This window comes from Phascolarctos cinereus, unplaced genomic scaffold, assembly GCF_003287225.1.
Source record: "Phascolarctos cinereus isolate Bilbo 61053 unplaced genomic scaffold, phaCin_HiC Scaffold_4;HRSCAF=312, whole genome shotgun sequence".
In the NCBI taxonomy this organism is placed as follows: domain Eukaryota; kingdom Metazoa; phylum Chordata; class Mammalia; order Diprotodontia; family Phascolarctidae; genus Phascolarctos; species Phascolarctos cinereus.
Window position 1 is genome coordinate 55,344,478 of NW_027555847.1, and position 23,352 is coordinate 55,367,829.

Consider the following 23,352-nt stretch of genomic DNA (forward strand, 5'->3'; position numbering starts at 1 on the left):
GGAAGGAAGGAAGGAAGGAAGGAAGGAAGGAAGGAAGGAAGGAAGGAAGAAAAGAGAAGAAAGGAAGGAAGGAAGGAAGGAAGGAAGGAAGGAAGGAAAGAAGGAAGGAAGGAAGGAAGGAAGAAAGGAAGGAAGGAAGGAAGAAAAGAAGGAAGAAAATGAGAGAGGGAGGAAGGAAGTGAGCAACCGAAAAACACCATTGTATGGGCATGGTTTGGCAGACAGAGGCCTCTCTACAAAATGGAGGCTCCAAGAGAAACTGACCAATGGGAGAAGGGTGGCAGACCTTATAGAAGGGTATACCAGAGTAAGCAGGCCACTGGGATAGTGAGTTGTACCAGGGTGAGGAGGCCTTACATCTGAAGGAAGTTCAAGGATGTTCAAAGTTGAAAGAAGTTCAAGCAATTGAAGTGTCATAGTTTTTAATACAGGCATACTTTGGAAATATTACAGGTTCTATTCCAGAGTACTGTAATAAAGGGCAAAATAGTAGACTATCTATCAAACTTGTATAATCCATGGCTTACCCAGAGAGAAACCATAAGTCCAGAGAACTATATAGATCCCTAGGAAGGTGGTCATCATTGAGAAGGAGGAATGCTTGCTTCTCCAGCAACCTAGAGTATTTTCCCTTTATGGGGAAATTCACAATAAAATGAGTCATGAATTTTTTGGTTTCCTAGTGCATGTAAAAGTTATGTTTGTACTATAATCTATAAGTGTGCAATAGTTATTATGTATAAATAAATAAACAAATCAATTAAAAATATTTTATTGCTAAAAATGCTAATCATCATCTGACCTTTCAGCAAAGTTGTAATCTTTTTGCTGGCATAGGGACTTAATTTGATTCTAATGGGACTGATCAGGGTGGTGATTGCTGAAGGTTGGGGTGGCTGTGGCAATTTCTTTAAGACAATGGTGAAATTTGTCCCATCAATTGATCCTTCCTTTCACTTGAACACTTAAAGACCATTCTAAGGTTAATTGGCCTAATTTCAATATTGTTGTGTCTCAGGGAATCCTAAGGAGTCCCGAAGAGAAGGAGAGAGGCAGGAGAAGGCCAGATGGTGGAGCAGTCAAAATACACAACATTTATCAATAAAGTTCATTGTCTTATGTGGGTCTGGTTTGTGGTACCCCAAAACAATTACAACAGTAACATCAAAGATCACTGCCCACAGATCACCCTACCAGACATAATAATAATGAAAAAGTTTGAAATATTGTGAGAATTACTGGAATGTGACACAATGATATGATGTGAGTTCTTGCTGTTGGAAAAATGGCATCAATAGACTTGGTTAATGCAGGGTTGTCACAAACCTTCAATTTGTTAAAAAAAAAAAAAGGCATATATGGGAAGCACAATAAAGCAAACTGCAATAAAAAGATATAGAGGAATGAGTTGGGTTGTGAGTTGCCTCCATCAAATATATCCCTTGTACATGCCCACTAATATTGTATGTGATTGTGAGGGAGGGTGCTAAAGGGTTTTGAGGGAAATGTTTTGTAGCTACTACCCTTATAATAACTTCTCTGTCTGCTTGATTCAAACGAATTGTGTCTCCTAGCTTAAGTATTTAAGGTAAGCACACTGATAATGTCAAATAAAGTAGAGTTTTAGGGTTATGAAGCCCAGGGTACCTTGAAGCTGAAGTCACCAGTCCCCTGGGGATGAAATCTTTGAGTTCAACTTGTGGGATGGGAAAAACCCCAGAGGGCCAGGGCCTTATGGAGAATTCAAGTTATTCTATTAGTCAAACAAAATCTTGATTTTACTCTGTCTTGTCAGGGTCTTTTTGAACTATTTTTTTACATTTTTGTTCTAATATGACAATTTGAGTGTAATGCAAATAACCACATTGAAATATTCTAGAAATGCCTTAGTATTTATTGCCAACCATTAGACACATGTAATAGAGTGTCCTGTTAAGACTTCAGCAGAAGGTTGTAAGGAGCAAAAACCCAGAGAATAAATTCTGCACCTTAGAAAGAGTATGAGACTTGAATGGTTCAATGTCACATGAACTCAGCTTTAGGACATGGATTGTATTTATACATTTGTCCTTAACCTCTCATCTGCATTAAACTCCCAAAGGAGTCTGAGAAAAGCAGCTGACTTGCAACGGACCACCATAAGCTGAGATGCAGCTAGATGGCTCAGTGGATAGAGCCCTGTGCCTGGAGTCAAGAAGACCTGAGCTCAAACCTGGCCTCTGACACTTGCTAGCTATTCGACCCTGGGCAAGTCACTTAACCTCTGTTTGCCTTAATCCACTGGAGAAGGAAATGGCAAACCTAGTATCTTTGCCAAGAAAATCTTATGGACAATATAGTCCATGGGGTCATAAAGAGTTGGATATGACTCAACAACAGCTACTAAAGCCAAGAGGAGTACCTTACTAAGGGAATTAGCTTTGAATCTGGAAATACTGTTAAACGAGAAGTGCTAGCTCTCCTACCTGGAGTTAACATACCTCAGCTTGGAGGAAGTCAAAAAGAAGCTTCTTTCAGTCCTCAGTGGAGGGCCATTGACCTAGCTAAAACAGCACAGTAACTTCCATTCCAGATGAAAAGAGCATTGTAACACTCCAGCTAAAGAGAGCACAGTACCACCCAGCTGAGCCAATATCTGAAGGTGGTGAAAGACTATAACTGTCCATTGAAGTTGAATCCAGGGAGTGCAGTAGATCAATCCATCCAGCAGAGATGTCACATCCTCAAAAGCACCTATCACCCAACAGACCACCTGGCAGCAAGATGCCCTGCAATAGAGTGGCCTGCCTGGCTCACCCCAGAACAGCTTCCCAGAGGTACAGCAGCCTCTATGGTACACACTAGCAACAGTCCAACAGTGACCCGTCTGACCCAGACAAAGAGCCACTATGCCCAGTGCCCAAGCAACCTACCAGGGCTGAGCCAAGTGAAGATATACATTAGCAGCCAAGCCAGGTGGAGATGGGCAGCAGACAACTGGTGAATTAAAAATTCGGAAGAGGAGTCATCTGTAAATGAATGGTCATTGAATCAATGGGATCTGATTAGTTCATTAAAGTAAAGAATGTAGAAGACAGTAAGATCCAGGAAAGAGCCTTGGGGCATACTCATACTTAGAGGATGGGAAGGGGCAGGCAGACAATAGCAGAACCAAGAGAAAGCAGTATCATAAAAGCAGAACCAAGAGAAAGCAGTATCATAAAAGCCAAGGGATACAAAAAAAGGATTGTGAACTGTATCAAAAGCTGCAGAGAGGTCAAGATGAGAACAGAGAAAAGGCCATTGAATACAGCCTTAGTGGCCTTTGAGACAGCCATTTCTGTAGAACAGTGAGATCAGAAGGTAAACTGCAAGAGGTTGAAGAGTAATGTATGGTAAAGAAGTAGAGGCTAGAAGTGTAGTTTAGTTTGCCTGTGAATGCGTAGAAAGATCTGAGGGACTTACGACAAAGGGAAAAAAGGGAAAAAAACCAGTTAAGTAAAACTAATCCTTACATCAATCTTGTCCATTATTATATTCAATGTTCCACGTCTATAGAAAGGGTAGAAATACACTCTCACACCTCTTCTTCAGGGTCAAGCCTGGTCTTTATAATTAGGGTCTGACTATTGTTGTTGTTTTTTCCACATTACATTGTTGTAGTAATGTATATTGTTTCCTGGTGCTGCTTACTTCACTTTGCATCAGTTCATATAAATCTTCTAGTCTCTTTTTTTATGGTGTTATAATATTGTATCACATTCATATACCTCAGCTTGTTTCACCATTCTCCATTTGATGGGCATCTACTGTTTCTAGTTCTTTGCTACTACTTACAATCTGGTTTTGCCATTCCCACAGACTCACTGCCATGGAAATGTGACTGTGGTATTTCCCTGTTATCTAGGCAAATTATCCAGAGTTCCCCAGGTTCTGATGGTTTTGGCTCTGATTTTGAATGAACTTCTGATGGCTTCTGGGAAGAAGGGACCAACAGATTGCCTTGAAAGGAACCAGAAACAATCTATCCTTGCTCCTTATAACCTGCCAAGTGAGTAGTTCTTCCTGGTTCCATCACTAACCCTCTTTCACGCAGATCCTCTGTCACAGGAACCAAGGGCCCCACTAAAAGCTGCTGGTCATGCAGTTCTTTAGTAAAGAACCAGAGTACATATAACCCCAGTGGAAAGGGCCAGGGCAAAGATCTACTTCCATACTTGTTCATGGGATGATCCTTGTGGTCTACAAAAAGTAGATTTGAATTTATAATAACTATAGGCTGATAAATGACACCAGCTAAAAAGAAGGAACATGGTCCCTGAGAAGAAATGTTGAAATGAGCCTTTCGCCTATCAGTAGAGAGATAGGAGACAACAGTTATAGAAAGTTTCATGAGCTGAAAGGTGTAGTCACTATATGCATTGGCTGCTTTTCTTTAATTGTCTTCCCTTATAAAGGAAGATTCAAATGGGGGTGGGAGTGGGGGGAGAATATTGAGAAATGAAGGTGGTGTAAAAGAAAACTGCATCAATAAAACTATAAAAATATAAAGAGAAGGAGCAAGTGTAAGCACAGCTGTACAAGACTGTACAGCTACCAAAAGTTAGAACATTCATTTTCTTAGTCCTTCTAGGAGAGTAAAGAGTAATGAAATACTAGGATAAGTGTGAAATCGTTCTTGTACTCTTTTTCTGAACCCTTGACTGAGTCACCTTATTTAAAGAAAGATTCTACTGAATTTTTTTTAAACACAGCATATTAAAATGTCTGGAGTCTTTTCCCAGGGGAGCCAATCTGAGTATGTTCAGAATACTATGGAAATCAATTCAATTATAGTCAACCCACATTACTAGACCTCTATTTCCTCCCCACATGGCATGTATTTTTATTGCACAATTATAAACAGAAGGGACGAAATTTCCTTAGTGAGAAGGAAGGCATAGATATGAATTATATACATATATGAACTCTTTCTATATGCATGTATACACATATCTAGAAATACATATGTACATATATACATACATGCATACATACATACGTACATACATACATACATACATACATACATACATACATACACAGCTAGATGGCACAATGGATAGAGCACTGGCCTTGTAATCAGGAAGACTCATCTTCCTGAGTTTAAATCTAGCCTCAGACACTTACTAGTTGTGTGACCCTGGGCAAGTCACTTGAACCCTGTTTGCCTCAGTTTCCTCATCTGTAAATATAAGCTGGAAAAGGAAATGGCAAAACCACTCCAGTATCTTTCCCAAGAAAACCCCAAAAAGGTTACAAAGAGTCAGACACTACTGGCCAACAACATATATATAATCTATATACATACATATATATTTGAACCACATATATTTATTTGAAACGTGGGTGAGTGTGTTTGATTTGGATTCAAAAAAACTGCAACCTAAAACACAAGATGTTCCAAAAGTGTTAGTGTAGTTTAGGCTTAGTCTAAGACTCTTGGAACATCCTGTATCCAATTCAAAGAACCAACGGGAATAGCAGCATGTGGAAGGAGGTATTAGCCCATGAGTGGAAGAAGGGGGAAAGTGGAACGACCATAAGACCCAACAGATCATCTCAAGTCATCAGGCCCAGATCTGGAATCCTGGCTCTGCCACTCACTGTCTGGATGACCGTGGACTAGTCAACTTAATTGGACCTCAGTGTGTGTATGTATAAAATGAGGCCATTGGACTAGATGATGTCTAAGGTCCCTTGTAGCTCTGGACTCATGATCCGATGAACCGACACCATTCTGCTTCATTGTTATAACAGGAAGGTAGTAAGTAGTCCGAACATAATAGAAGAGTATCTTTGAGCTGGAAGGTGTTAGAGTCTGTCTGCTTTATACTCCTGAGTGGTTTCAGTTATGAATGCTCTGTAACTAGAATCTGATTCATCTGAGGTTGGATGGCTGGTGGCACTTTTCCCATTTGAGATTTTGATTCAGGGAAGAGGGATGGCCCAAGAAACTGAAATAAGTGCCCTTTTGGTTAGGAGCAAGGTGTGCTCTTCATCAGCATAGATGAAAAGGAGTTTCACACCTTTTTGTCATCAGAAGGCTTTTCAGTTAGGTCATTTGTGGTAGAACTGGAGAACTGGTTATTTTTAATATACTTGGAATTGCTTTTTGAAAAGAAGTTAAAAAAATGTTCCCACAGGGTCATAAACTAGGAGTTTTTGTGCCTGAGATGAGTACTACAAACTGCCTGCTCTCAGCAACTTTAAATACACTTCCACTTGGTGGGGAGAGGGGGTATTGAAAGGGGTGGAGAAAGGCCTCAGGACAATGAGGTGACACTGATACTGGAGAGACCACCAGATGGGGTCTTATGTCTGATACATGCCAGAGCCAGGACTGAACCCAGGATTTCTGACTACAAATCTGGTGTTCATTTCACCTGTCCATACTACCTTTCCAAATATGTGATACATAGAGAGGGCATTTATATATAAGATGATCTATAGCTCAAATGAAACAAGATTTAGGGGAAAAGGATGGAAATATGGATCACTGATTTAGGACTGGAAAGGACCTCAGAAACCATCTAATCCAGCCCCCACCCCATTTTACAGACGAGGAAACGGGCTGCAGTTTAAGTGACTTAACCTGTATGTTAAGAACATACAAATAAGCATGAGGTAGAATTTGAATCCAGGACCTTTGTCTCCAGAGTAGAGCTCTTTCCACAATATCACGATGCTAGGAAGCCGTGAGTGTATCTCTCAACGGCTCTCACTTTCGACCTGTTGTTTCTATGTATGTTTACTCTTAGTGCTTGGATTGGGTGGGATGAGATGGGGGAAGAGGAGGACCTAGAAGATTGATAACCCCTCCCAATGACAAAGTTGGTGGGGATCCCTTGACTAGTAAACGCTCTTGTAGTTGTTTGTCCTTTGTTCTGGGACCATGACATCAGAGAGGTGATGCTATGACTTGCGCGTGAATTGGATTACTGTAGCAAAGGAAGAATAGTGCCGTTTGGAGGCTCTCCCTATCCAAAGAAAGATTGCATGTGCCCAGTCACTTTTCCCCTTATTTTACTAAAGGGCTAGCCCACCTTCGAAATCTGTTGTGGAAGGCTTTAGAGCTGGAAAGAAACCTTAGAGATGGCCTGGCCCAGTCCAACTCATTTTATAGTTAGGAAACTGTAGTGCTGAGGGAAACTGAGGGACTAAGGGAAAATGACTCATCAAGGTCTTACATGGGTCAAGTGACATGGCTGGGCTTCCAACCCACTCACTAGCATTCCAGATGCTTTTTCCTGGGCAGATACAGGAGGAACCTTTCTGCCCTAGAAAAGCTTTGCAAACTAAGGCTGCTGACAAAGAGCTTGCAGTCTTAGTGTGCCCCGGTTCGCCCCGGTTTCTGGTCTAGGTCTATCCTGAATGAGGCACTTTCTATCTGTCAGTGAGGAGTTTCCGGTCTAAGACTGGCCTTAGTCTCCATTCTGTCTGTCTTTGAGGAATGGCCAATCGAATTCTAAGTTGATCTCTGGTTTAAGTTTGTCCCCCAGGAGTTTCTGGCCTAAAACTGCTTTGCAGTCCTCAAGGAACTTCCAGTCTAAACCTGTGCAGAAGGAATTAAGAGGTATGTGGCGGAGGAGCTGCGAGTGCCGGGGTTCCAAATGAGTATGCCCTGAAGGAATTTCGCTAAGGGAGCAGGGAATCTTTTGGAATTTACAATTGCATTCGCAAAGTTCTAGACCCTTAAATTGTATACAACAAACCCCAGCAATCCTTTGCATTTGCATGACTGCACTTGCGCATTCTTAAGTGTCCCGACTCTCCCCACAAAGTCCCTCATTACAAAGAAAATTACTATGCAGGAAGCAAGAAGAGTTTGGGAATCACTGCTACTAGTCTGGGTCGGTCCTCAAACGGCTTCCAGTTTATCGGTCCCCAAGGAGCTTCCAGTCTAAATATGACTGTCCCCAAGGAGCTTCCATTCTTGCTCAGTGTAACAGATATTACTCAATTTAAGACTTAAGTAACTGGAGCGCTTCTGACCCGGTTTTCTCTTCCAGATGCAAAGTCCCTACCCCGGCCTCTCCAACTCTGCCCTGCCCTTCTCTCCACTCCCAGGACCCTCGGAGGCTCTCCGGGGGTTCCGGAGGTAAGCCGAGTTGTTGCCCCGCCTGTGCAACCCCGACCCCAAAGTTATTTCCCCAGGGTGGGTGGGGGGTAGGGTCTTTCCTGGGAGGCTGAGCTGTCCGCGGCCCTACTCCGGGCTGCCTTGGACCCATCGCGGAGGCGGGGACCGCCGGAGAGCCGAGCAGACCAGAGCGCTGCCGGGGCTGGCCCCGGACTAGTGCTGTGTCGGAAGCGGCTCCCTACTGGAGCAAGCGAGCCAGCCAGAGAGCAGCTAGCGCGCGGGGAGCGCAGGTCCCTGCGCACCGCCCCCTCTCCCGCCCCCTTCCTCCTCCTCCTCCTCCTCCCCTCCTACTCCTCCTTCTCCTCTTCCTCCTCCTCCTCCTCCTCCCCTCCCCTCTGCTCCCTCCTTGCCCCCTCCCAGTCCAGGACCCTGCTCCCAGCCTCCACCCCCGGCCCCGGCCCCGGCCCCACTTGGCGGTCGGGCAGGAAGAGCGCGCTGACACTTCGGAGCCGCAGCCGCCGTCACAGCCACAGGAGCTGCCGGGTCTGGCTCGGCTCAGCTGGGGCGGACACTGGGAGCCAGGGACGCCACCCGCCCTCAGGTCAGAGCGCCCCCGCTGGGCTGGGCCGCGGGCCGCGGGGAACTGGGGAGAGGGCTGTCCAAAGCAGCCTGGGGCTGGGTGCCTGGGGCCAAGAGCCCTCACGCCTCTGGGTGTCCTGTAGCCAGAAGCACTCAAGTTGCTGTGTGTCCCGCAGGCAGGGGCGCTCACGCTGCTGGGTGTCCTGGGGCCAGGAACACTAGCTCAGTTGAGAGTTCTGGAATCAGGGCTCCCTACTTGGCTGCTGTGTCCCGGACTACGGGGGTCACGGACCTAGATGTCCTGGGATAAAGATTCATAGGCGTGCCTAGTGGCCCGAGTTTAAGGGCATGCGGGGCTGTGTGTGCCCGTGTTACTAAAAGGGACTCGCAGCTCATGTGGCCCGGGCTGAGAAGACTCTGGGCCGAGAGGACGACGCGGAGGGTGCGTGTCCCCTGCTCGGGATAAGGGGCCCTGGGGTTGTATGTCACGGAAGAGAGAGGACACCGAGGCTTGGCTCCAGGGCTAAGGAGGACAAGCGGCTAAGTGTCCTTGGAAAGGGGTCGTAGAACTTAAAGGACCTGGGGTCAGAGGTAGCTGAATCTGAGTGCCCTGGAATAAGGAGGGCTGGGGGAGGGTGGTCGGTGTCCCCTGAGACTGGGGGGGGAGTTTTCTGGGGACTACATGCCGTGTATGAAGGACGGACGCCATGCAAGTGGCTCCCCCCGGCCTTGCCGACCTAAGCATGGGAACAGAGCATCTGTCTCTCTGTCTGACTGTCTTTCGGTCTGTCAGGTCTGCCGTGGAGTAGTAGTGCAGGGAGGAACAGGTGATGACAACCGCCAGACCTCACGAAGTGCAGGGAGCATGCACGGGGCAGGAGGGGCCCAGGGATGCCAAGCCTGCTTCCCAGCAGCAGGATGAACATGCTGGTACTAGAAGCTCCCAAGTGTGCCCAGTGCTGCCAAGCTGAGTCCCTCGATGCCATGTGGGCAGGGCGCGGGACAGCATCAGGCTATGCTCCTCTAGACTCTTGTGGGGGAAACGAGGTCGGTCAGGTAAACAGAGATGACAGGTCCCTTGGTGCTGGGGGTGGAAGGTGGGTGTGAGTGAAGAAGAGAAATGTGGTACTTTGTGCCTTGGCTTTTGGGGAGGGGCCAGGGAAAAAGAGCCGGAAACTGGGAGTCACCGAGTCATGGCTTTTATATGGGGTCAGGTAAAGAGGAGGAGCAGCTACTCCACTTTGATCAGAAGGGGTAGGAGGGCTGCGTCGGCACCTTCTACGTTACTAACTTCTACAACTTGGGTGAGTCAGCTCGCATCAGCGACATTTTCTTGAAATGCCTTGGTGAGAAAGTTTGCGGAGCATTTGGCATTTGCAATAGTTATTGAAAGCTGAGTCGGCTGAAGCCCAGGAATGGTACTGCTGAGACCACTAGTCCATAAAATCAGAGTGGTCAATAGTAATGTTCTGGTAATATTGAACTGTAGTACTATTTGGGCTTGTAATATTTATTATTTTGATCTGGAAACATTAAGGGCTTTTAAAGTAACTTTGCCTAATGAGCTTAGGGCCAAAATGCATAGGTGTATTTCTTTTGGTAATTTGCTTAAATTAATTATTGAACACTTGGACGGGGTAATTGACTTCGGGCATATTTTAATTAAAGTATATTAATTTATCAGTCTTGCTACTTTTCACTTCATATGTGTGGTTTTGGTTTTTTTTACAAGTTGTGAAAAGAAAGTTTCTTTCTGTGGAGAGATCAATGAATTACTTATTCATAAAAGGGACCCTGTACAAAGTACTGCCTGACCACAGTGGACTTCAGGTGCCCTGTAGCCCTCTTGTCCATAGTAAACTGATCATTCTCTGATCTGAAAGCATAGCTATATGGCAATGTAGAGCTAACTCCTTGTTCTCATTAGAAATTGGACATGAGTGTTGATAGAAATATCAGGGGGGAAATTACTTTTGAAAATTAATACTGTAATAAAATGATGGACAGACAGCCTCCACATCATTGGTTGTAATACCGAAAGGGGAAAAAAAAACACCTTGAGGTGTTTGGTTTTTTTTATTATACATCGATCATTCATTTTCTTGTAAATAATACTAGACAAATTTTAGGATTTTTCTTATTGATGCAATAAAATGTCTTGAGTTCTCCATTTTTGTGAGTAGCCTCGGTTTTAGCTCTGATGCAGTAATAGACAATTTTACATGAGAAATTAAATATTTATAATTACTAAATCATAGTTGTAGAGCTGAAGGGGTAATTAAGAAAAGTTTTGGAGAGTTAGAATTTGAGACTTGATAAGAGAACAAAAGTTCTTGACAGTTTAAGCCAAAGTAAAAAGGGCTATGTTCTCCTCCCCTGAAGGTCTTCAGGGAAAGGCTGGATACTTGTTATATATGTCGTACAGGGGACTGTTACCCAGATACAGGTAGGGCCAGATGACCTCTGCTGTCCCCATCCAACCTGAGAGTCGGAATAATGTGACTCAATTGAGGCCATTTTCTCCCTTAAATCATGGTTATTTGTATATCTTAGAGTCAATCAACCCCCTTTCACTATATCATAAACTCTTTGAGGGCAAAATACCCTGTCATCTTTCTTTTCCCAAAGCTTAGTTAACAGTAGGTGCTTAATAAACGTTTGTACAGTTCAATCAGGAACATACCAGTCAACAAGGAAAATGCAAAAATATTACTACACATTTTTCTTTTGTCATAACATATACTTTACACAAATGACTTTCTTCCTCCTTTGTTTAAATCAAATGATATATGATATTCAGCATGCTGCTGATAACTTTCAAACTAGATGGGTATATTAAATTTTAAGACTCAGCTGGGGACTAGCATAGCTTTTTTTTTTTTGGCTACATGATATAGGAAAAACCCTACTTCTGTTGCTCTGATACTAGATTTTTATCAAATATTCCTCTTCAGCCCTTTGTTTTCTAGTTTTTAACCAGAAGCACAGTAAAACCAGCATTATTGAAACTAACATTGGCATCAATAAAACAGGAAGCCGCTCAAAGTAGAAATTATATTCTATAGTTTCAGAGACAAAATGACCCCCTTTAAGAAAAAGGGGGGAAAAGCATTTCTCTAACATTGCTTAAGTCAGATTCCAGCCTGACCATGTTGGGATGAGGAGAGTGGGTTTGGATTCTGTAAAAGCCCAAAGAACCCCCTAACCAATCTGTAACTTTATTAAAACCAAAACATGGACATGTGTTACCTCTTTTATTAGATCTTCACAATTCAGCTACTTGGAAAACAATTTTTGGAATTGCAGTTTTAAATGATAAATGTAGCATTTTCTTTGAAAAGAGCTAGTTTCCTGTTCTTTAGAAATTAGGTCTTTGCTGCCTTATATATTTCAGTGTTATTTATTTTAAAAGAATGATAAATTACTTGTAGAAAAATTACAGTGCTACTCCAAAGTCCCTAGGACATTTTAAATTTATACCAGGAAAAAAAAGTTTGATTTAGGGGTATGAATCAGAAATACATCATGAGGCTGGCTCCCTTTGCCAATAAGCTATGTGAACTGTGAACACATACCTTGCTCCCTGTTCTCCTGAGAAGTCTGTTTGCAAACTCTCTTCTCAGCCACCTAATTCGTTAAGTATTCAGAGAAGAATTAGAGATATTTCTATATAATTATGTATTATTATAGTTCTGTTACTTTTAGGTCATAAACAATACATAGCATTAGTAACAAAGAAGTCTTTCATGAAACAAAAAGTTACAATGCTCTCAAGTGTTTTATACGTTGAGGCCTATACTCACTGCTTAAAATCTGCATCCTTAATGTATTTTTACCCATCTCTTTATCCATTATTGTCTTCAGCTGTGTTTATACACAGAGACTAGGAAAGAAAGATTCCCTCATTTTAGTTCGCCTGAAATTGGAAGTACAATTCGGGCTTTTACCATTTGGGAGCCATCCTAACAAGCTGTAGTAAATTGGATAGACTGAATGCTGAGGTCTCATCTTATTTCTTTGGGTGAGTAATTAGTGTCGAGAGGAAGAGTTGATTTGAACCACTACTAAATGAGGCCCTCTTTCATATCCTACAAAAAGAGTTGAATTTTTAATATAAGTTTGACCCTATTAAAAGTCTATTCAGTTACACCAATAAAGTAATAAGAGCAGTGGAAAATGACCTTTACTTGAGCACAAATTTGGACTAACATCCCTTTTAATCTGGTCTGCTTAAATCCTATGAGTGAATGGGAATGGCCTTGTTTATTTGCAAAAGCCCTTTAAGATAGAAATCAAACTTTTTTGACCACAAAAAATAGTAGCAGCAATGGTGAATAACATTCATCTTGGCAACCATGGCTAATGTCAGTATATTACAGAACTTTTGTTAACAGGTAACGATTTTGGTGATGTGAATTTGTGAATTGAGGGATATCGGAAACAGGGAGTTATAGAGGCTTTCTGATTTTGAAGTCCTTCATGGCATTTTTTTTCCTGAACATTTACAAAATTTACAGAGGCAGATTTTGGTTACTTTTGGGGAAGGTACTTATTCATTTTAAAACAGTGATTTTTTTTTTACATTAATTTTTCAGGTACATCAAAAGATGAAAGCTTTATTTATTTATATATTTATTCATTCATTCATTTATTTATTTATTTATTTAAGGGAGCTAATTGAAGTAGGTATATGTATTTCACTGAAAAACAAACCATTCTGAGTTTCGCCATGATTTACAGGGTGTCCCAAAAGTCTCAGTGTGATTTCAATCGGTAATAGCTTTAGCACCCTTAGCTCTAACAGTTTAACGCAGCACTAAGACTTCTGGGACACCCGGTTTTAGAAAGAACCATAACTTTTTTCCTATAACAAAAGATGCATTAATTTCTTTTACTTAGCACAAGTAAGAAATAAATATTCTTGTTATTTTTCAACAATAACTTTAATAAAACAAACATATTGATTCTTTAATAATAACCGTTTGAGTTATGAATGTAAGATGTGTATTTTTAAGATATAACTGGGGTTTTAAAATAGACTATTTCAGCAGTTCAGCAATCTGTGAAACTTAAAATATTGTGTTTTGCAGCTAACTCAATCTTCACCTTCCTCTTCCTGTTCACTTATAGACTGGAAAAGAAAAATGATCTTTCCTGCTTTTTAAATGCCCAAATGATTTCTTAATTTAGAATAAATTAATTCTGAGGAAGAAAACATTTTAGATCTGCTAAAGAAAGTGTTGTTCAGAGTCAATGCCCATTTTAATAGTCCCTGCTGAATGTAGGTGCCTAAGAGGCTTCCTCTAGCTCCTGGGTGTGACTTTAACACCCCCTCAGCAAACATTTCTTGAATGATGTGACCTTGGCCCAGAAATTCATTACAATCAGTATTATGGAAGGATGCTTGCTGTGTGCTCAACTTATAGTCAGTTCATTTCCTACTACTTAGAATGAATACAAATGCAAAGTATTGAGATCATTAACAAGAAAATTAGCTAGAAATAGATTGGCCTGTTGTGACCAGTTTATAGCACATTACTGAAGAAAAGGTTGTCTGGGAATAGTATCTCAAATATTACCTGATTTGAGTCTGTAATCCCCATTGCATTATGACATTTTGGAATTTGCTCATATTAAAATTAAAACTTCGTATTTTAGTTTTACAAGAAGCATTTTTTTGATCATTGATTTTTTTTTTAGTAGTGATTTTCATCCATTCCTGTGAAGACTCCAAAAGATTGTGCCTTTGTCACAGTGGTCTGTTTTTATAGCAGAAGCCCCTAGAAGAACAGACTGTTTTTAATCAACAAACTTGGAATTTTTCTTTATGAATCATACAAAGTCATTTTAATATTAAATGAATTTTAAGAATTGCATGTACCAAGAAAATGGGAGTGTGTGAGATGAAACAGTTTACTGAATGGTTCCTTAGTGACCTCAGAGTTTATGATCTCCCTAACCCTTCACTAATTTCCAGGTAGAAATGCTATTTGGGGGAAGGGAGGGGAGGGGAATTCCTGTCCTGGAATGAATAAAGGAGTTCAAGTTGAGCCTCTGAGGCCAAGATTAAACTGTTCTGGCCATACCACCACTGTACTCAGGAATAGTGAGGGAACCAAGGAAAAAACTGAGCAGAGGGAAACAAAGGGAGGGGAAGGACGGGACAGTGTGTGTTGGGATGGGAAGGTTCTTGTAGATATGGAAGGAAGGATTTGTTAAGCACCAACTTTGTAATTCTGTGCCAAGTGCTATGCTAAACACTAAAATTGTCATTTCATTTAATCTTCACAACAACCCTGGGAGGTAGGTATTATGATTGTGCCCATTTTACAGTTGAAGAAACTGAGGAAGACAGGTGAAGTGATTTCCACAGGGTCACACAACTAGCAAGTTTCTGAAGCAGGATTTGAACTTAATTCTCCCTGACTAGGGGCAGCTAGATGGTGCAGTGAATAGAGCACTGGGCTTGGAACCAGGAAGACTCAGCTTCCTGAGTTCAAATCTAGCCTCAAATACTTACTAGCTGAGTGACCCTGGGCAAGTCACTGAGCCCTCTTTGCCTCAGTTTCCCCATCTGTAAAATGTGCTAGAGGAGGAAAAGGCAAACCACTCCAATATCTCTGCCAAGAAGACCCCAAATGGGGCCATGAAGATTTGGACTTGACTGAAAAGATTGAACAATGACTCCCTGATGGCACTCCCAGTACTCTGTCCATTGATGCCACTTAATTGGTCAAAAGGATGACCATCCTTCTAGCCACCCTGATATGAAACCTCAGAGTTATTCTGTAGTCTTCCTTCTTCCTCATCTTCCACATCCAATCAGTTGCCATATCTCATAGGTTCTACTTCTATAACTTCTCTTGCATCTGCTCCCCTCTGTTTACACAGCAGAGAGAAGGGGACAGACTCAGGCTTTTAAACTATTACCAGAACCTTTCCATCGGTCTTGCTGCTTCCTGGCTCTCCCCACCTCCAAGTCAACTTTCACATAGCCTCCCAAACAGAGGTTCCTAGAGCCTAGATCTGATCATATGCCCCCTCTGCTTAGAAGCCACCATGGCTCCCTATCTCACCTGGCTCCAACAATTCTGGTGCATTTCAGGCTCTATTTACTTCACTCTCAGGCACTGCATTACTGAGAAATTGGCCCACGCTCTATTTTCCTTCTGAGAGGTTCCAATCCCCACTGGGATGGATGCCTTTACAGACACAACTCCCCATTCTTGGAATGCTCTGCCACCTTCATGCTGCCTCTTGGAATCTCTGGTTTCCTTCAAGACTCAGGGTTAATTTCCCCCTATGTGATTTACACTGTTTTTGTTCCCCTCTGTTTCCCTCCCCCCAAAAAAATACCCCTTCATATTTACTTCATCTGTATTTTGTGTATTTATCTGTGCACAGATTGTTTTCTCTGATAAATAAACGTCTTGGGAGCAGTAACTGTTTCTTTTGGCTTTCTCACTTTGTATCCCTAGCACCTAACACAGTGCCTGGCACATAGGCACTGGATAAGCACTGGCTTATTAAGTCCACTCAACCTAGCTGAAGTCAGGGCTTCTGTATCCAATGGATCATTTCATAGATGAGCCAGAAAATTCTCAAAGGGAAGGTCCTTTCCTAAACTTCTCAGTACCCTTCTTGTGACAGGAAGAGATGACCTCATCAGCTAATGCTACCAGAATCAATACAGATAGAAATGTAACTTTGGAAGCAAGAACCCGAATCATATGATAGTGATTTGATTTATAGTCAGTTTGGCAAATGGAAGCAGTGTATAAAAATGTTTCAGCTCAATCATTTTAGGAAATAGATCGGGGTATTTCTAGTATGAACTGATTCACTACCTATTTTTTTTTGTTTAATTTGTAGTTCAGTAAAATAATGAATATTGGGTTTGATTTGGTTTAGGGCTCAGCAAAGTAATCCAGTTCTTTCCAGTTTTGATGTGTGGGTCACGGAAGTTCAGGTCACAACTGTGAAGTCATATAGCAGGCTTTCTGGGAGAATTGTTAGATATAAGTGAAACTCACTGAAGGCAGTTTTTCGTCATAGGAGACAGAAACTCAGATTCACGTATACTTGTCGAGAGAAATTCTTCACAGTATTTTACCTGAGAGGGAGATGCCACGGAGATGGAGAAATAAGAAAACCCCCTGAACTTTGTCCCAGCCTAGGCTGTATTATGGCCGGGCCAGCACCTGGTTATTACAGCACACATTTTAAGATTTGCAGTGTGTTTTAAATACATTCTCTGATTTGAGACTCCTAACAATAGCCTTGTAAAGTAGGTTGTATTAGTACTTCCATTTTACAGATAAGGAAATTGAAGCTCAGAAAGGTGAAGGAACTTAACTAGGGTCATACAGCTATTGTCAGAGGAAGGATTCAGACCCAAGTCTTCCTGATTCCAAAGTTGAGCTTTCTAGCAGCTTTGTCAGGCTCTCAGGGAAGTAGAGTATAAATTGGGGTTTCTAAGAGTCTATTTGAATCTAGCTGAAAAGAACTAAGGACCTCCAGAGCTTACAGTTGACTTTCATTATATTTGAGAGACTGTAGCCCCTTTAAGACAGACAGGATTTGACTTCTGTCTTTGTTGAACCCAGGTCTCTCTGGCTTTAGGCCTGCCCTCTATCCACTGTTATGCTGGACACATGCTAGGGGCTTAATAAATGCCCATTGATCAATTGATTATTAGATTATAAACTACCTAAAGGAAGGGACTGTATCATTTCATTTTTGCAGTCTCAGCACCAGATTGAATGGCCTTCAGATCATAGGCATTGGTCAGATGGGAATAGAATGAAATTTTCTCACCAGCCCCTTGAAAATATGGACCCTACCACCTGTCTTTGCACTATAGCTTTTCCTTTGAGGGTTTTCCATCTTCTAGAGCCCCTTGTTGGAAGGCAAATACTTTACACCTTAAAATTATGGCCCATTTTTGTATCCTGGGGTTAATTTCTGAAGGAGATCATCTAATTTGCACCAGGAATTTTACAAATGAGGAAGCTGAAGGTCCTAAATGTTATGTGCCTTGCCCAAGATCACAGCAAGTACAGCCAGGATTCAGACCCTGATCTTCAGACTTTAATACCATTTATCTTCTATTTCTCTAAAAACTTTAGGATTGAGAGACAAAACCATGGTTGTGAGAGGGAGAAAAAGGGGAAGATTTCTTTACTTAACAACTTTCCCTAGGGCTAGGCTTAAAAGGCCAATTGGAAAAAATGCATTAGATTGTAAGTTCCTTGAGGGCAAGGACTGTCTTTTGCTTCTTTTTGTATCCCCAAGGTTTAGCACAGTCCCTGATCCATAGTAGGTGCTTAATAAATATTTATTGATTGATTGGAAAACATTGAGGGGTGAAATATACTCCTTTTCTCTACACTTCTTTTTCTCTCTCATGGAATAACAGAAGTTAGAAATTTCATCTCCCACATCTGAACATATACAGTTTACTATTTCCTAGTATTAGTTTGCCTAAGGAATATTCAATTTGGGTTTGTGGTCTAGTGACCAATGTGTGGGGTAGAACTATCTCTGTTTTCACTCTTCACTTCTGCCTTTGACTTTTTCCATGACCTTGAAGACAACACTTCAGCTTTAGCTTGTCCAATCTTTTAAAATGGCTCTCTTATGGACAAAAATTAGGCCATCATTTTTAACCCTGTCTAAGTTTTTATGATGGAAAAAAGGGGACTGAAGAGTTATAGCTATTGGTGCTATGTTTTCTCTTTCCCTTTCTTTTTCTTTTTCCTTTTTTCGAGGCAATCTGGGTTAAGTGACCTGCTCAAGAACACACTGCTAGTAAGTGTCTGAGGCCAGATTTGAACTCCTGTCTTCCTGACTCCAGAATCCGTACTCTATCTATCCGCTGTGCCACTTAGCTGCCCCTCTCTTTCCCTTTCTTCCTTTTTTATTTTTTAAGGAAGTTTTTTTCAAGAAATTTTTTATTTCTTCCTTTCTTCTTTCTTTCCTTCCTTCCTTTTTAACTGAAAATATGGAGCTACTAGTAATATTTCCTTCTTTTTTCTTTCTCATTTCTTCTTTTCTTTCTCTTCTATGTGATTCTGTTATTAGTAAAAGCTGTAATTATAAAGTTGTTCCACCAAATAATTGCAACATTTGCTTCATTTATTTTTTTTCTCAAATGATTAGAGCAAATTCACATGCTTCTGTGAAATAAAAATGAGACAGTTACCTCAAAAGCAGTCTCATGTTTTTTGTGAACAGACTGACAGGTTGTATGTTACATACAGGAAAGGGTTGCCATCTTCCTCCATGACTAAGCATAGTACTTGCAAGTCATTCATTCTGTTTTTACACTTTAGTCAGACTAAAGCCTATAAATCTAAGACAAAGAATCCCAAAGTCCTATCTTGCTGAACTGACAGGTAATTGTGCTGCCAGTTGATAATTACCTCTTTTTAAAATCTATATGCAAACGTATATTATGTCATACATTCATTCAACATTTATTAAACATCTGCTGTGTTCCACAGTGCTGTGTTGGGGTTACAGAAGGAAGTCTTTCCCAACCCCCTCTCTTTATGCTCTCCCCTCTGAGATTACATTCTATCTACGCCGTATATATTGTGTATGTGCCCAGTTTTTTTCACTTTGGTTTTTCCTGTTAGAATGTGAGCTTTCTGAGGGCAGGAAGTTTTGGGCATCTCTGTATCCTTAGTGCTTAGCACTATGCCTGCCACATAGTAAGCACTCATGATACTTGTTGACTTATTGAAACAATCCCTGCCCACAAGGAACTTAAATTGGGGGTGGGAGGTGGAGGGAGGATCTCCAAGTACATACAAGTAAATATATAATATCAAAAGTCATTTTAGGGGTGAGGAGTAGTAACTTGAATAAAGAGCTGATCAGGATAGGTCTTTGGTAAGAGGTGGTCCTTGGGCTGAGCTTTGAAGGAAGCCAGAAATTCTAAAAGGTGTATTTCAAGCGGGGGGGGGGGGGGGGGGGGGGGGGGGGGGGGGGGGTTGAGATAGCTAGTGTGAATATTAACCTGCACGTGTATGAGAAAGGCGGAAAGCATGAATGATGTGTATGTCGATAACGAGACAGGCTTTATCAAAATAAACATGTCAATCTGCTTTCAAAGATTGAAAACATAGGTGTGTTACAGGATCATTTTACTCCATGTTTTCCTGATGCATTAGGAACTAATTGGAAACAATACAGTTTCATACAACAATCATGCTTTGGAATTTTAGTTTTCATTGCCTAGTATCTTTCCAGATGACGCTCTGGCCCTTCTTTTGGCCAGAGCAATCATAGAAAGATGAGTCAGTGGTGATTCTAGATCCCATTTCTGGGTTGTAACTGATGAGTTCAGAACTCCTCCTTTTTAAAATATTACTTGTATTCTTTTCCATTTAGCACAACCTTCCATCTATCTCTGTCCAAACTCAGCTGCCATTAATTTTGTTTCCTGCCTATTCATATAGGCCTTTCTGTAGTCATCCATCTGATGTGATTTTTTGGTATCTGGAAGAACTTAGTGGCATTGCAATGCAAATGGGGAGATGGGCTGCAGGGAGCTAGGTACCATTTGGCTGTCTGCTGAGGCAGAGCCTCCCAGAGTGCTTATATTTTGGTGATGTGGCCATGGATGAGTTCAAGGTCTGGTTCTCAGCTTTTCATATTTAGAAACTTGATTGTTATCAATTAACTCGGAGTGGGAGTGGAGTGTCAGGCACTGTGGAATTGATTCACAGCAATAACTCATGAAATGCTGATTTATAAGCTAGAAGAGCATTGCATTTATTTAGAATGAGATGTATGCCTTCCCAATGATGAGAATAGACATGTGTGTAATTCAGAGCACCTGAGAAACTAAAATCGTAATCAGGTTTCTTGGTGAGCCAGGAATCAGATCAAAGGCATTCAGATAGTCTTGGTCCTCCAGGATCAAATATAAACTCTGTTTTTCTTTCAAAGCCCTTCACAAGCTGGCCCCAGGCTATCTTTCCAGCCATTGGCCATTACACTTCTTCGCATGCGCTGGGATCCAGCCAAACTGACCTTCTTTCTATACATCACATGTGGCACTCCATGTCCCATGAGTCTTTGCACTTTTGGTCCTCCATTCCTGGAATTCACTCCCTCCTTACCTCTACCTCATAGAATTCCTCTTCCTTTTTTCCTTCCTTCCTTCCTTCCTTCCTGATTCTGATCAAGCCCAGTCTTCAAAATGTAGACCTCGAAATTCCCCCAACTGCTAATGTCCTTCTGGCCAAATTACTTTGTATCTATTTATTTTGTATTTATTTGTATTTATTCTGTATATACTCATGTATTTGCTTTCTTTCCCACTGGAATATAAGTTCCTCGTGAGTGAGGACTGTTTGATTCATGGTATTGGTATTGTAAATGCCTAGCATTTAGCTTGAGACTAGAATGGAGAAATATGGATACTACATTTAAGTAAATTAGTAACTTCTGGTTGATAAGTCGTACTCAATATCTCAGTCTCAAAAGAACTCCAACAGCCTTCTGATGCATACTTAAACAGGTTGAAGGAACCCAGGATATTGGAGGTAATATAGCACAATGTGACCATAACTGGATTTGGAGTCAAAGGACCTGACACATAGTAGGTGCTTCATAAATGTTTGTTGATTGATTGTAGTATACTTTTTCCAAGATGTGGTTGAAACAGATAAACTGAACGTTTATCTCTCTAGTGACAAGCATACCACATCTAAGAGCCTCTTTCCTCTGGACGGCAATGGATTTCTGGACAACAGTGGATCCATATGGTTAAATTCTTACTCTTTGGAAATCCTTTTTCTAGATTTCATGTAGATTAGTGGTATAAAATTCAAATAGAAAGGGATCTTTGCAGGCCACACATTGACTTAGAAAACCACTGATTAATATTATCTATGTTTTTAAAAAATTTCTTTTCCTAAAAATTTCCCAATTTCATTTTAATCTGATCCAGCAGCTGCACTCACCACATGGGAGCTGCTTGCCTTCTGGGGCCCCCAGTGGGACATCTCTAATATGGATCATTATCTTCCAGTTTTATAGCATCTCTTTGGCTATTTGTTATTCATTAAATAACAATTTCTCTTAAATTTGTAATAATTTAAACCTCTCCTTGAGTTATGAGAGACATCCTACTCAGAATCATAGGATTTATATAGAGATAGATATACAATCCCAGTCCATTGATTTATATACATCTAGCTTGTTAATTAGGTGTTGAACATCTTTTTCATTTCCCACTATTTTATCAAGTACCTCTGAACCAATTAACCCACCTAATTTCCTTTCTGTTAGAGCTGCCAGATTGGTAGATCAGGACAAGACATTTCACAGACTGTTGTAAGACAATGTTTCATAAAGACATGAGTCATGTCACATTCTTTGTTATTCTCATTGTGCCAGTCACAGTGCTAAATCAATATGTATAGGTGATTAAAAAAAAAAGGTGTCCCAAAAGTCTTAGTGGAAAAACTTAGAGCTGCACTAAGACTTTTGGCACGCCCTGCATTTGTTGAATGAATAAATAAACCAATGAGTTAATAGCTTGAGACTAGAATGGAGAAATGTGGACTGGATACTACATTTAAGTAAACTAGTAACTTCTGGTTGAAAAGTCATACTCAAAATTTCAGTCTTAAAGGAACTCCAAGGGTCTTCTGATGCATACCTAAACAGGTTGAAGGAACCCCAGGATATTGGAGGTAATATGGCACAGTGTGACCATAACTGGATTTGGAGTCAAAGGACCTGAGTTCATATCCTGACTCTTTCATTTAACTGCCTGTTCGACTTTGGGCAAATCACTTAGCCCTCTGAAATTCAATTTTCTCCACTACAAAATAAGGGGATTGGAGTAGATAACCTGTAAAGTCGCTTCCACTCTGACTCTTGGGCCCCATTATCCTATGGAAAAAAAAAGAACTTAGGCAAGGAGTGAGACTTTATACATCTATTGTTTTGCAAATTCATCAATAGGGGTATTTGCTCTACCCAGGAAGATTGCTTATCTTGCCCATCTATGCCTTCTTAACTCAAGTAAACTTATCCATGTTCATTTATATATCCTACAAAAATGTTCCGGGTCTTCTTCCAGATGTTTTTTTCACAATTTATTCTATCCCTTGCTATATATCCAGACTACCTCCTTTTTTCATCATACTTTTCCTGGAAGAGATTCCTAATGCCAATTTGTGGGTGTATGTCATATTGAAAATAACTGCTGTCTACTTGTACCTATCAGTTGTATTTCCATTTCCCTTTGGGTCACTTAAAAAGGTTTGGCTGTCTTCAAATATTTGAAAAGCTGCCATATGAAAGAGGGATCAGGTTATCTCTTCGCAACTCCAGGTATCACTTTGGAGGATTCTAAGTGACAAAGCAGGTACTGACCTTCATTGATAAGGGAAATTTCTTTATCAGAAATTCCCTATACCAATGAAATCATGTCGGAGCCTTCCAAAACCCTAATACCTCCAGATAACAAAATCTGAACCTTGGATGAAAATGACAAGGGGAACAGATTTCAGGTCAATACCAGGGAAAAAATGGAAACAATGTCTTACCAGAGCTATTAAGAATGCCAGATGAGCTCCCTTATGAAGCAAGAAGCTTCCCATCACTGTCAATGTTCAAACAGAAACTATATTGCCACCAGTCAAGATTAA

General features: G+C 41.1%; 1 protein-coding gene across 6 annotated transcripts in view; it reads left to right on the forward strand.

The window, feature by feature from the left end:
• Nucleotides 1-8,456: 8,456 nt before the first annotated feature.
• The window catches only part of PPARG (peroxisome proliferator activated receptor gamma), a 177,428-nt gene continuing 162,532 nt past the window's right edge, over nt 8,457-23,352 (forward strand). For 2 of the 6 annotated variants that reach the window (XM_078152209.1, XM_020981075.2), the window contains exon 1: nt 9,876-9,981. The gene's annotated coding sequence lies outside the window, so the exon portion shown is untranslated. Of the gene's footprint in view, nt 8,700-8,805; nt 9,120-9,875; nt 9,982-23,352 lie in introns of those variants that run through there. The other 4 variants (XM_078152210.1, XM_020981077.2, XM_020981074.2 and 1 more) reach the window with 4 other exon arrangements.